Below are 13003 nucleotides of genomic sequence, written 5' to 3' on the forward strand. Positions count from 1 at the left end.
GTGGCGGTGGTGGGGGAATCTGGGAGGGAGTTGGTCCGTCTTATGATCAGACTGTTAAGGTTGGTCGACATTTACAGAGGAAATGAAAAGTTCAGAAAGGGAAGGTTCTGGTGGCCGGAAAAGATGGGAAGGAAGCTCATACCATATCAGTCTATATATTTGCCTCTCTCTGTAGTTTTGCTCTTCTACCTTTATCTAAAATGTATGAAGAATTACTTGGGGCAGAATATTGATAGGTCTATTTTCTAAATTGATTATTTTGTAATGCTAAGGCTTAAAAAGTAATTAAGGTTGACAAGGGGCTGGTGGAAAAGGATATATTTGTTTGTAAGCTCTTTTCTTCAAGCTTCCCTATTCTTTTCATTTTAGAAAATATCATGATAAATATTTTCCTGCACACTTAATTTTTTGTTATTTAAATGTTGTCACTATTAACATATAAAATATTTTATTTCAAATTTCATTAATTATGAATGAATATTAATTTGAAGAGGGGCTTAACTGAAATTCACCTTTATGTTTTCAATGAAAATTTTGCTAAGAAAATTAATAGTAAGTGAAATTTCAATGGCATATCTACCTAATTAGGCAAAATAATTATTTTCAGCCTAAAAGTTTAGAAACACTCTAAACTTAATATAGTATAATTGCTATTTATGAAATAAGTATATAAATTAGATTTCAGGTACTTCAATAATTTAATTAAAATTATTTTTATCTATTCATTAAAGTAGGACTGTAATGTTGAGTAGCTCAGTTAATGTAAACAACTGGATAATAAAGCCATACACTTAAAATTATACTATATTTATAATTAGATATATAATAATGGACACTTTTCATTAGATAAGATAGTTTTTTTACAATTAATAAAAACTTGATGAAGTTTTACAGTACCAGTTTTTCAAAAGACAGTAAAGGACAAGGAAGATTTGGAAACACATCAGTTTATTCTTTCGTTAACTCCTTACAGTTAAAAAGATTACATTAGAAGTTACTTCTACATGCTGAAGTATAATATTGGCAAAATATTTTAAAGTATCCTTAGAGATTACAGTATTGCTCATGTAAGTAATTGCTGGAAGTGTGGGTACTTTGATTATTTTTAATAGAAAACACTGCACAGTATAAACATAGTATCAATGCTGCAGTAGTACAAAAACAGTATAATAGTACAAAATAGTATTAATTCATCTTGCGGCATTGATTGAGTCACTAAGCATCTCTGAGTCTCAATTTTCTAATCCAAAATGTGAAGAATTTGGACTGAATGATCTGTAGGGTTACTTGTAATTCTAAAGTAATCTATATCTATAATATTACTATCACATAGCCTCAAAGAACATCAGTGTCATGTAATTTTTAAGGGTGTATTTATTTAAAACAGCAAGACTTCTGGGATATGAGTTTATTCATAAGGTTAGTTTATTAGATCAAAACATTTCATTTTGAGGAGATTGCTGAGATTGCATGATTGTTACTATTCAAGGAAAAGCTACTTTATTCCCTGGCAGAGGGAATGATATGCTATCTGGAAGTTTCATTCTGTTGCTGGCACTCACATTTTAGGGACACCTGGAGAAAGCAAAGTGGCTTTTTCATATTGGTTGTAGTTGGTACTGATGGTACCAAAGGATGTAATCAGTTATTTGGAGTGAGATGTTCAATACTTTCCTTCCTGCATGCAACATTTAAAAAACCTTGCTTGGAAGAGAAGTTTATTTTTCATACAGGAGCTGGTGATCCTTTTGAAATGGAATTATCTTCTTGTTGTCATGGCAACATAGGATTCCATGTTCCTGCTTTCTACAATGTGTATTTCTCTGAGTCTGATTGTAAGTGTTTTATTCATTGGTGGCAGTGTGTGGTACTGGCATCAAGAAAACAGATCAGTCAGATGACATCTATAGTGCCTATCAACTTTGTTTTTTGGTTTTTTATTGAAGCATAGTTGACATACATTATTATGTTAGTCTCGGATGTACAACACAGTGATTCGACATTTATATACATTATGAAATGATCACCACAGTAAGTCTAGTAACCATCTGTCACCATAGAAAATTTTACAATATTATTGACTATATTCCCTATGCTGTATATTTATATCCCCGTGACTTATTTATTTTATAGCTAGAAGTTTGCACCTCTTAATCCCCTTCACCTATTTTGCCCAATCCCCCACTTCCCTCCCCTCTGGTAACCACCAGTTCTCTGTATCTATGAGTCTGTTTCTGTTTTGTTTTGTTTGTTCATTTGTTTTGTTTTTTAGATTCCACATATGAGTGAAATCATACAGTATTTGTCTTCCTCTAACTTATTTCACCTAGCATAATACCTCTAGGTCTATCCATATTGTTGCAAATGGCACGATTTCATTCTTTTTTATGGCTGAGTGATATTCCTTGTGTGTGTGTGTGTGTATATATATATATATATATATATATATATATATATATATATATATATATATCCCCCCCAACTTCTTTATGGTATATAGAAGTGTCCGTCTATCGATGGACACTTAGGTTGCTTCCATATCTTGGCTATTGTAAATAATGTTTCAATTAACATAGGATACATATATCTTTTCAAATTAGTGTTTGTGTTTTCTTCAGATGAATATCCAGAAGTGCAATTGCTGGATCATATGGTACTACTATTTTTAATTTTGGGGGGAATCTCCATACTGGTTTTTTTTTTTTTTATTTTGTGAGGAAGATTAGCCCTGAGGTAACATCCCTTGCCAATCCTCCTCTTTTTGCTGGGGAAGATTGGCCCTGGGCTAACATCCATGCCCATCTTTCCTTTACTTCACACGGGATGCCTGCCACTGCATGGCTTGGTAAGTGGTGCATTGGTGTGCGCCTGGCAAGATACTGAATGACTCCAGGTGAATAGCTTCATATATATGCATATGAATTTAATATGCATACAAATCTCCTGGGAATATTGTTACAATGAAAATTTTGATTCCATAAATCTGGGACACACAGGGGAACTTTTAGATGACGGAATCATTCTGACAGTACTGTGGCGGAGAATAAATGATTCTATGCATTTGTCAAAGCCCACAAAACTGTGTAGCACAGAGTGTATGTAATACGTGCAAGTTTAAAAAAAAATCAACCCATGTGACTGAGTATCCCAGGATGGAATGCAAACTGTGACAAATGAATCTAACATTATTATAAATTTATGATATCACCATACTGAAGGGGGTTGGGGGGCAGAAGCTAACTTGAGTAACTTTGGAAAACGGGTGTTTTGACTAGAAACTGTAAGGCTAAATATAATAGGAACTGTACACTGTATGTAAACACTGTATTCTAGTTGGTAAATTTGTTTCTTCTGTGAGAATAGCCTAGAAATTCTGCAACTGCTTTACCCATATGCTGAGGGTGAAGAGTATGGATGGTAGGTAGAGGATGGTGGGAACCAGGTTTCTCTGTTGGAGATAGAAATTATAAAGGAGCAAGAAAGGAAGGTTAGGATGAATCCTGTAGTTCAGGATTATAGCTGGAGACATCAGTACAAACTCAAGTTTACCTTAATATGTATACAGATGGACAGACACAGAAAGAACTACAGATATGCCGATATACGTGGTTTACTATATATACATATGTTACTAGCTCTGTCTGCTTTGTCTGCTGAGAGGGCCTAGAAGTAGTGACACCTGAGTAGGAATGAGCATACCCCGCACCCAAATCTGCTTTCTAATACCCTTTTCTCCAATAAAAGGGACCAGAGCTCTTTGGAGAAATGAGTGACTCGAGGGCAAAAGAATGGGAATGTGTCAAAAGGACACAGAAGCCAACTCGACAGAAAGCTCACAATGGGCAAGGCTAGAACAATTTGAGCAACAAAATAAATTCATTGGATTATAGCCCAAAGTATAAAATACATATACATAAGTCCATGCTTATATAAATGAATGAGTGACTAAACGGGGGAGAAATGACTTCTCTACAGAAGAATTCCATTATAATATATGTAGACACTCCCTCCCAGCAGGAGATGAACTTAATTTCCACTCCCTCCACCCCCTTGAGAGTGAGCCAGACACAGTCACTTGCTTCCAAAGAATACAGCACGGAAAGGGAAAAACAAACAGTAACTTTACAGCGGAGAAACCTGGCAAATACTACCTTGGCCAAGTGATGGACGTTATCATCAACAGTAATGTCACGTGGATATTATGCTCCCCATACGATGTGACTGGAAGAACACTTCATCTCTGTGATATTCGTGCTAAAAACTGATAACCCTAGTTGATCCTAACAAAAATATCAGACTAATCCAAACTGGGGGACATTCTACAGGACACCTAGCCAGTACTTCTGATGACTGTTAAGGAAATCAAACAAAGGCTAAGAAACTCTCACAGAACAGAGGACACTGGAGAGAGCTGACAGTTAAACATAACATGGTACCCTGGGTTGAATCCTGGAATAGAAAGAGAGCATTAATGGAAAAGTCAATGAAATCCAAGTGAAGTTTGAAATTTATTTATTTTTTGGTGAGAAAGATTAGCCCTGAGCTAACATCTGCTGCCAATCCTCCTCTTTTTGCTGAGGAAGACTGGCCCTGGGCTAACATCTGTGCCCATCTTCCTCCATTTTCTGTGGGACACTTGCCACAGCACGGCTTGATAAGTGGTGCATACGTCTGCGCCCAGGATCCGAACCTGCGAACCCTGGGCCGCGGAAGGACAGCATGTGAACTTAACCACTACACCACCAGGCTGGCCCCAATAGCTTTTTTTTTATTTTATTTTTTTTAATGGTTATAAATCTGGTTTCTCCTTCTAGAGAATGGGACTCATAATACTGTGAACATCACAGGAGTTTTGTGAGGATGAACTGTGATACATTCACATAATGCACCATGCCTGGCTCAGTCAGAGTTAAGAGCTCAATGATTATTGGTTGCATTATTGTTTCTAGAGCAATGAAATGTACCCAGCCTCTTGATGGCAGGGCCTATGACACTGTTCTTTGGGAGTTCCCAGAAAATAAAAACGATGTATAACAACATCAGTAACAAAAAAAGCGGCAAGGTGCTGAATGAACCGCTTCATATATATGCGTATGAATTTCATATGAATACGAATTACTGGAGAATCTTGTTAAAATGAAGATTCTGATTCAGAAGGTCTGGGGTAGGGGCCAAGGTTTTACATTTTGAACAAGCTCCCAAGCGACGCCAATGCTGCTGGTCCAAGGACCGAAATTTGGGCTGCAACTTTTCTATTTCTGCATGTTTTTAAATTTTCCTTAAAAAAATACAAAAAAGTTTTCTCCATCTATTCTTTATCTCTTCATCACAAAAAATACTCTTATTTTTAAACCCAACTATATCATATGTAACCCACCAGTCGTCAAGATCTTAAATAAGCAACTATTTCAACAGTACAGTCTTCCCCGCTTATATGCAGTTTTGCCTTCCACAGTTTCAGTTACCTGCAGTCAACTGTGGTCTGAAAATATTAAATAGAAAATTCCCAACTTCGTAAGTTTTAAATTTCGTGCTGTTCTGAGTAGCATGATGAAATCTCGCTCCATCCCACCTGGGACGTGAATCATCCCTTTGTCCAGCGTATCCACGCTGCATAAGCTACCTGCCCATTAGTCACTTAGTAGCTATCTCAGTTATCAGATTGACTATCGCAGTATCACAGTGCTTGTGTTCTAACAACCATGGACATCATCTGCTTATGACATCCAACCATCAACATCATCATGGCTCAATGATCCTCCTCATGTATTGTCAGAAGGTCAATATTAACCTAGCGCTACATCACAATGCCTAGATCATTCACCTCACTTCATCTCAACATGTAGGCATTGTATCATCTCACATCCTCACAAGAGGAAGGGTGAGTACAGTACAATAAGGTATCTTGAGAGAGAGAGAGACCACATTCACAGAACTATTTTTACAGTATATGGTTATAATGGTTCTATTTTATTATTGTTGTTGTTAATCTCTTACTGTGCCTAATTTATAAATTAGACTTTATCACAGGTATGAATGCATAGGAAAGAATATAGTATATACAGGGTTCTGTATTATCCGCAGTTTCAGGCATCCACTTGGGGTCTTGTAACACATCCCCCGTGGATGAGGGGAGGCTACTGTATAAAAAAGGGGTAACTACACATTAATGTTTGCCCCCACATTATCTCATACCTATGTAGATAAAAGTAATGTCTTGCAAAGTCAAGTCATATACAATTCTCTTAGCCTTATCAGTTAAAAAAGCCTAAATACTTTACAGTAACCTAGATTAACCACAATCCTAGGAAATTATGTGAAAATTTTAATTAGGTAAATTCTGCTTGGAAACAGAGTATCCTATTATTAAGGCTCCTGCTTAACGATTTATTGAGTTTTCAAAGGATAAGAAGCGATCTTAGATGATCTTAGATTTAGTAGCATATACAGGATATTTGAGAGAAAAAACAGGAAAAGATGAAGAAAGCACATACTGAACTGAGAAATAGGGAATAACAAAAATGAGATGTAAAAGAGTCATACTTTCCTGCAATTAATGACATCACAGAAAATTTTAAAAACCAGTTTCCTTAACTCAATGATTTCTAGCCATTCTGGCTTTGTGATTTCACACTTTCCCATCCTCCTTAAAATGTTTCTTAACACAAACTTTGGAAATTTAAAAAATGACATTTTTTTTAAAACTCTGAGATAACTGCAAAATAAGCTCAGCAAACACCATTTTAACTGGTATTGACTTTAAAAACTGTTCAAATTTATTTAGTGAAAGAAACTAACTGATTTTGATGGCAAGAAATCTTTCTGGTATGTGTATACATAAATACAATGTTTCCAAACACAGTATACCATAGTAGAATTCAACAGGACACTAACAGATCCATGGTGCAAACCGTGCCCTGTGTTCAAATTAACTCTGAATCGGTTTTCCTTAAATGTCACAGGTCATTGAGGCTCTAGGGCTTCTCAAAGCCTCTAAAAAGCCTTTAAAACTCTGAATTTCTAAAAAGGAGGTTTTCATTGAGAACATTTCCAGTGATCATAGTCCCTATTCACTGCCTACCCAGAACACTTTACAAGTTGAGATCCAAAGATTCTTGAACCATAAAATGATAATTAAAATATTTTCTATAAGCCAAGGCAATTGAAGTGTTACAGTCCACAAAGCTCCATTGCCAGCTAGAGATTAATTCTAAATGGTTGAGACCATTACAGCACATCACTAACAACCTTCCTCACCCTGTAAGAATTTTTCAAGAGCATAATAGATAGAGACTAATTAAAGTCATTCAAATAAATTCTCAAATTTACATGGACAAACATATTATTAAAAATTTAATCTACAGGCAAGCAGAGAAATTCTTCTGAGTATTAAGCATGTATCAATCATCCAAAAATGAGCAAAATATGATAATATATTTCTGGTCTTTACCCATAAATCTAGTCCTGGAGTAAATCATCATTCAAGATAATTTTAAAATAAAAAATATCTACCCAGGATTTGAAAAATTTGGTTGCAAATAACAACACATCCACACAGTGAGGAACTGATGCTCTGAAATCTTCCAATAGTATCTTCAGAAAGCTTAACTTCAGTTACATAATAAACTTTGTGCTGAGTTGAAACTGACGTACAGGTGCATCCTGACCCAGATTTCTTAATAAAAAAGTTTCAAAACTGTCCGTTATAGCACAGCCCAAGACACATTTTCCTATGTATTCTTCTTCCCTTCAGTCAATGGTTATAGAGAGCTTTCTACATGGAAAGAATCAAAAAACCATTTTTTTTAGTAGAAAGCTAATTATACCAACCAAAAATGCTAAATGACTTCTTAAGTCTATTTCATTTCATAAGCTTCATTTTCATAAAGGAAAAAAGAAACGCTACAGCAAAAATACATTTAAAAATTCTAGCCAATAAAAATCAAATTTTACTTTAAAAACTATTTACAGTGTATATTAATTTTAAAAGGAGAGCATATTTCTCTTCTCATCACTCTATATTAACATTCATAGTTACTGAAACTTTTGTTGTTTGCAAGAAAATCCCTATGTCTGCAAAGTTCACCTCCTCACCCTTTTAACTAACTAGGCACAATCTCCCTTCTCTGTACTGCCCTGTTATAAAAGCTTTGGGGAGGGGGTCTCAGGGTTAGTAACAATGACAGTAGAGCAAAGGAAAAGGATAGCATAACAGCAGTAAGGAAGAAAATGAAAGCAAAATAGAAGCAGGTCTTCCTCCTCCTGATAAACAAACACCAAGGCAGTTGAAAGAATTAGATAACTCGACAATCATACTTCTCAGAAGCACATACCTTGTATGGTAGAAATGATGACTCAGAATAATTACAGAATATGCTTTGCAATTATTTTAAATGAGTATGCATTATAAAAGACTCCTGTAAGTAAATTTGCTTTCACAGGGTTTAACTTTTTTCAACTATACCATCTAATTTGACTTACTACTCACCTTTGCTTTAGATATGGCAGTAAAATATATAAAAGATTACTCGAAGAGGTAAGCGGTCAGAACATAACAGCACGCGATCTCTCCGCATACTCAACAAGAGGATTTACTCTCAAGAGGCTTACTTCCTATTTTCCAGGTAGTTTTGTTCCTGTGTCTCCTCTAGGTATTTCTACCTATCAACCATTTCACTGCTCACTAATGAATAAGACAATGCGGGACAATGTGACTCTCCTATTCACTTACTATAGTCAATACACCTGTAGAGATCTGAATCAAACCTGAGATTCAAAAGTCTTCTAATTTACCTCTCAACTCTGGTGATTCATAAAGTTTTAGATAACAGAGTTTGACTAGAATCACCAGAAACTCTGTTATCTAAAATTTTATTACACATTGTAAAAGTGATAGGATGAAACTTCAAAATCATTTAGTTCAACTCAATTACTTTACAGTTGAGAAATCATTCAGAGAACTAGTTAGATGGTGTCAACTCAGGTTTTGTAACTCCAGACCAACACGTGTTCTGCTAAATCATGCTGCTTTCTGTAACTACTCCTTCTTCTCTATGATGTTCTTGTTACCCAAACAGTGCACCTGTGAAAGCTGATAAACTCAAGTATTCCTAGAATGACCAGAAAATCCCAAGTCTCAGGTCAAATACATATACCACTGCTTCATTTTCTACCCCAACATTTTTTCTGAAACCCTCCTAACTGCCAAAACTTTCCTGTTTCTTGTCCATCACATTTCTCTATCACTATAATTAATGTTTTAGTTATCTAGTACCCTATGTTACATAAAACATAATGCTAATCATAATAAGCAAATATTGAGTGCTCATTATATCAGGAACTATATTAAGACCTTGAGATGTAGCATCTCACTTAATCCTCAACTTCAAATAAGATAAATAATACCGTAATCCCCATTTCAAAACTGCAAAAATCAAAGCCTCAGAGGTTAATTTTTTCTTTTTCTCTCTTTTTTTTTTTTTTGCTGAGGAAGATTGGCCCTGAGCTAAGATGTGTTGCCAATCTTCCTCTTTGGCTTGAGGAAGATTCACCCTGAGCTAACATCTGTGCCAGTCTTCCTCTATTTTGTATGTGGGTCACCGCCACAGCATGGCCACCAATGAGTGATGTAGGTCGGTGCCCAGGAACTGAACCCGGGCCACTGAAGCAGAGCACACCAAACTTAACCACTAGGCCATGGGGCTGGCCCCAGAGGTTAAATAGTTTGTCCTAATTCACAGAGCTAACCAGAAGTAGAACCAGGATAAGTAACCAGGCAGTCTCACTCCAATGTCCATATTCCTGATCTCTACATACAATAAGTATATATAACTACATGGACTTTATTATTAATATGCAGATAACTCAAAATTTGGGGGCTACAGAAGAATTTAAAGAGTCTTTGTATTTGAAGAGGCTTCTTTCACATTAAAATAGCTTAATATGGCTTATTCCCATAAACTATATCTTCCTTAAAAAGACATGGCCCAAGTAAGAACTCTTAACTCACTCATATATAATTAAAACTCAAATTAAAGAAAATAGGAGGAAAAAAGAGTTGCAACAATACTTTAACAAATATCCAGATCAGCATTGTCCAAAAGAACTTTTTGTAGTGATAGTAATGTTTTCTATCTGCACCGTCCATCATGGTAGCCACTAGCCACATGGGACTATTCAGCATTTGAAATGTGTCTAGTGTGATTGAATAACTGAATTTTGAATACTGTGTAATTTTAATTAATTTACATTTAAACAGCCACATGTGGCTAGTGGCTACTATATTGGACAGCACAGGTAGAAGATAAAATGCCAGAAAAAGATGAGGAAAGAAATTCTTATTGCCTTTATTTAGAGAGTGCACTAACAGTCAAATCAATTTAAATCTCTTTTCCTACTTGTTCTAGCTTCAGTTATTAACCCAAACAATATATACCTCCAAGGAGATTTAAGTAACCCAAACTTCTATACTTAAATTCTTCTTTGTGTATCTCAAAGGAAAAAAATAATTAAAACCTGTATTATCAACAAAGCTCTTTATATTAGAAACTTTTTACTGTTTGGATACCTAAGAGGAAGAATTTGAACCTGAAAACTGCCATCTACTAAGAAAACTAAAAAGAGTCACACAAGTTTTCCATTCTCTTCATAATAAATACTTCATAATAAAGTGCTTACCTTGATTCTCCACTACTGTTTCTAACACTTTCTTCATCACTGTGTCCATTCATTGTAAATATCAAGAAGTTTTAAAATAAAACATAAATCTTCCCAGTTTAAAAGATGAATATAAATACTGACTCCTCCTCGAATACCAAAAATTCACAGACGAATTTTCTTCAACATTCACAGGTTTCCTGGGACCCTTTTTGATTCACCTAAAGAAAACATATTAAGAACATAAGAAAACTTCCTGTAGAGAAAAAGATAAGTCTATTTAGAACTTATACAAATCTACCTAGGCCAATCAGAAATACCTAGGCTTCCATTAACTACATTCCTGACTACTTACTAGAATTTACAGCACACCAGTGCTTATTTTTGACAGAAGAAATCAGAATATCTGCTGAGTAATAAAACTTTTAGACTAACTGCAGCTGTGTAGATACATATATACACATTATGGATAACTAGCTAACTAAAGAAAAACGGTAATATATAACATATACATACATTCCAAGAATAGAAAACGGAGTCTTATTAGATACTTTGTCAAACCAAGTAAGGGGGGAAAAGGTTACCTTTAATCAAACACTAATTCATATCACCAAGAACTTCATACACTTGAATGAGGCAAAGTTTTGAAAATACTCACATAAGAACAGAAGAATAAAAGTATCATACAATCTTCGCAAAAACTGTACAGATCAAAATAAACGTGTACTTTCACAGGTGAGCCGACAGTGGAATGATAAAATTTAAATAATATTTATCCAGGTTGCACTTGCGGAGATTCCATTAAAAAAAAAAAAAGGTAATGGAATATACACTATGATTTTTTAAGTAACGGGTTTGGGGCAGAAATCACGGACCAAGACACAGCATTCCCACCTTTCAAGATTTCAGCACAACACTGGAGAGTCACCTACAAGCCATCCACGAATAAACAAAGGAGATCTCTGGCAGGGGAGGGAGAGGAAGAAGCGGGGGAAGGAGACGTCAGATCCTTCCCCAGCCAGAAAGGACCGAGACAGCCGACTGAGAGCAGAGCTGTCCTCCGACCTCAGCAAAAAGAATTCAGTCCTACGATGATTTCCATTCCAAAAAAAAAGAGGAGGAAAACAGGCTGTTGCCAACTTCATCACAGCAAACTCTACATCTAGATCGAGATTTTAATTCTCCAGAGACTAAGGTCCAGTAGACTCTTTGCAAGAACTGGTTATCCAAAAAGTAACTCTTCCACGCAACATTTATTCCTCATGTTAAAGATTAATTCCAACCCGTCAAAGAGCTTTACTGTTCAACAAGTCTTAAAAATCTAGGGACTCTAACAAACCGCCTCTTTCCCGAAAGTCTCTCTGCGTTGAGAAAGTTCACTCCTCTGTTCGTTTTCCTTTCCACCTTCCTTTCGCTCCTCAAAACGGCTTTCTCTGGACATTCTAACTTCCTTTTCCCCCTCATCTGCCTTCCCCGAGTCAGTCCTCTTTCTGAGGCCCTGCTCACAGCCCTGAGTGCTGCAGCTCCAGGCGCACGCAGCTCTCTCCAGCCTTTCCCGCGTCTCAACAATGAAGTCAAACCTCCCCAACCCTCCTCCCCTGTGCCCGGTCCTTCCACAGCTGCTCTGCTCCTGCTGAGTTTCCGAAGCGGGGCTCGAAAGGAGGCTGGAAGCCTTCCTCCTCCCGCCTCCGTCCATCGCAGCTTCGCTCCAGTCAGTCTCCCGGCCGGACGCACACTCCCACCCCCGTCCCTCCCAGGGCCTCCCTCCCGGTCCCCGAGTCTCTCTTCCCGCCTCACACTTCCCGCCGCCCCGCTCCGCGCCCTCCCGGGCTCGCCTGGGCCGCCGCCCCTCCCCCTCGCCGCCGCCCCCCACGTGCCGGGAGGCCGGGTCGCGGCGGGGGCGACGCGCCGGCCAAGCGCTCGCCGCTCGTGCCCCGCGGCTCTGCCCTCGCGGCCCCGCCGCGCCCACGCCGAGGAGGCCCGGGCTCCGCCGCCCGCCGGCGCTAGGACGCGCTCCGCGGAGCCCCCCGCGCGCCACTCACGCGCCCCCCGCGCGCCCAGCCCGGCCGCCGCCGCCGCCGCCCTCGCAGAGCCGCCCCGGCCTTCGTCCGGCGCCCCCGCCCCCGCCCGGCCTCCCCGCCACATCCTGACCCGCCCGCCGCCCCCTTTCTTACCGGCGGCCGTGCAGGCTTCGCGGGGGCGGAGGGAGCCCACTCAGGTCTCCGCCGCCGGGTGAGTCCTCGGGCTCCGGGCGTCTCGGGGGAAGCAGGAGTCCGGGAGGGGGAGGGGGAGGGGAAGCCCCGGCCCGCGGCTCCCACGCGCGACCCCCTGAGAGCGGATCCAACAA

At 38.4% G+C, this 13003-nt stretch overlaps 1 long non-coding RNA gene across 2 annotated transcripts in view; it reads right to left on the reverse strand.

Annotated features, from left to right (window-relative positions):
- Positions 1–11298, reverse strand: part of LOC131403153 (uncharacterized) — a 32834-nt gene extending 21536 nt beyond the window's left edge. For both annotated transcript variants that reach the window (XR_009219240.1, XR_009219239.1), the window contains exons 1-2: positions 11173–11298; positions 10678–10877 (exon numbers count right to left, since the gene is read on the reverse strand). This is a non-coding gene — a long non-coding RNA (uncharacterized LOC131403153). The remainder of the gene's footprint in view (positions 1–10677; positions 10878–11172) is intronic.
- Positions 11299–13003: the final 1705 nt, after the last annotated feature.

The sequence above is a fragment of the Diceros bicornis genome, unplaced genomic scaffold, assembly GCF_020826845.1.
Source record: "Diceros bicornis minor isolate mBicDic1 unplaced genomic scaffold, mDicBic1.mat.cur scaffold_55_ctg1, whole genome shotgun sequence".
Lineage (NCBI taxonomy): Eukaryota > Metazoa > Chordata > Mammalia > Perissodactyla > Rhinocerotidae > Diceros > Diceros bicornis.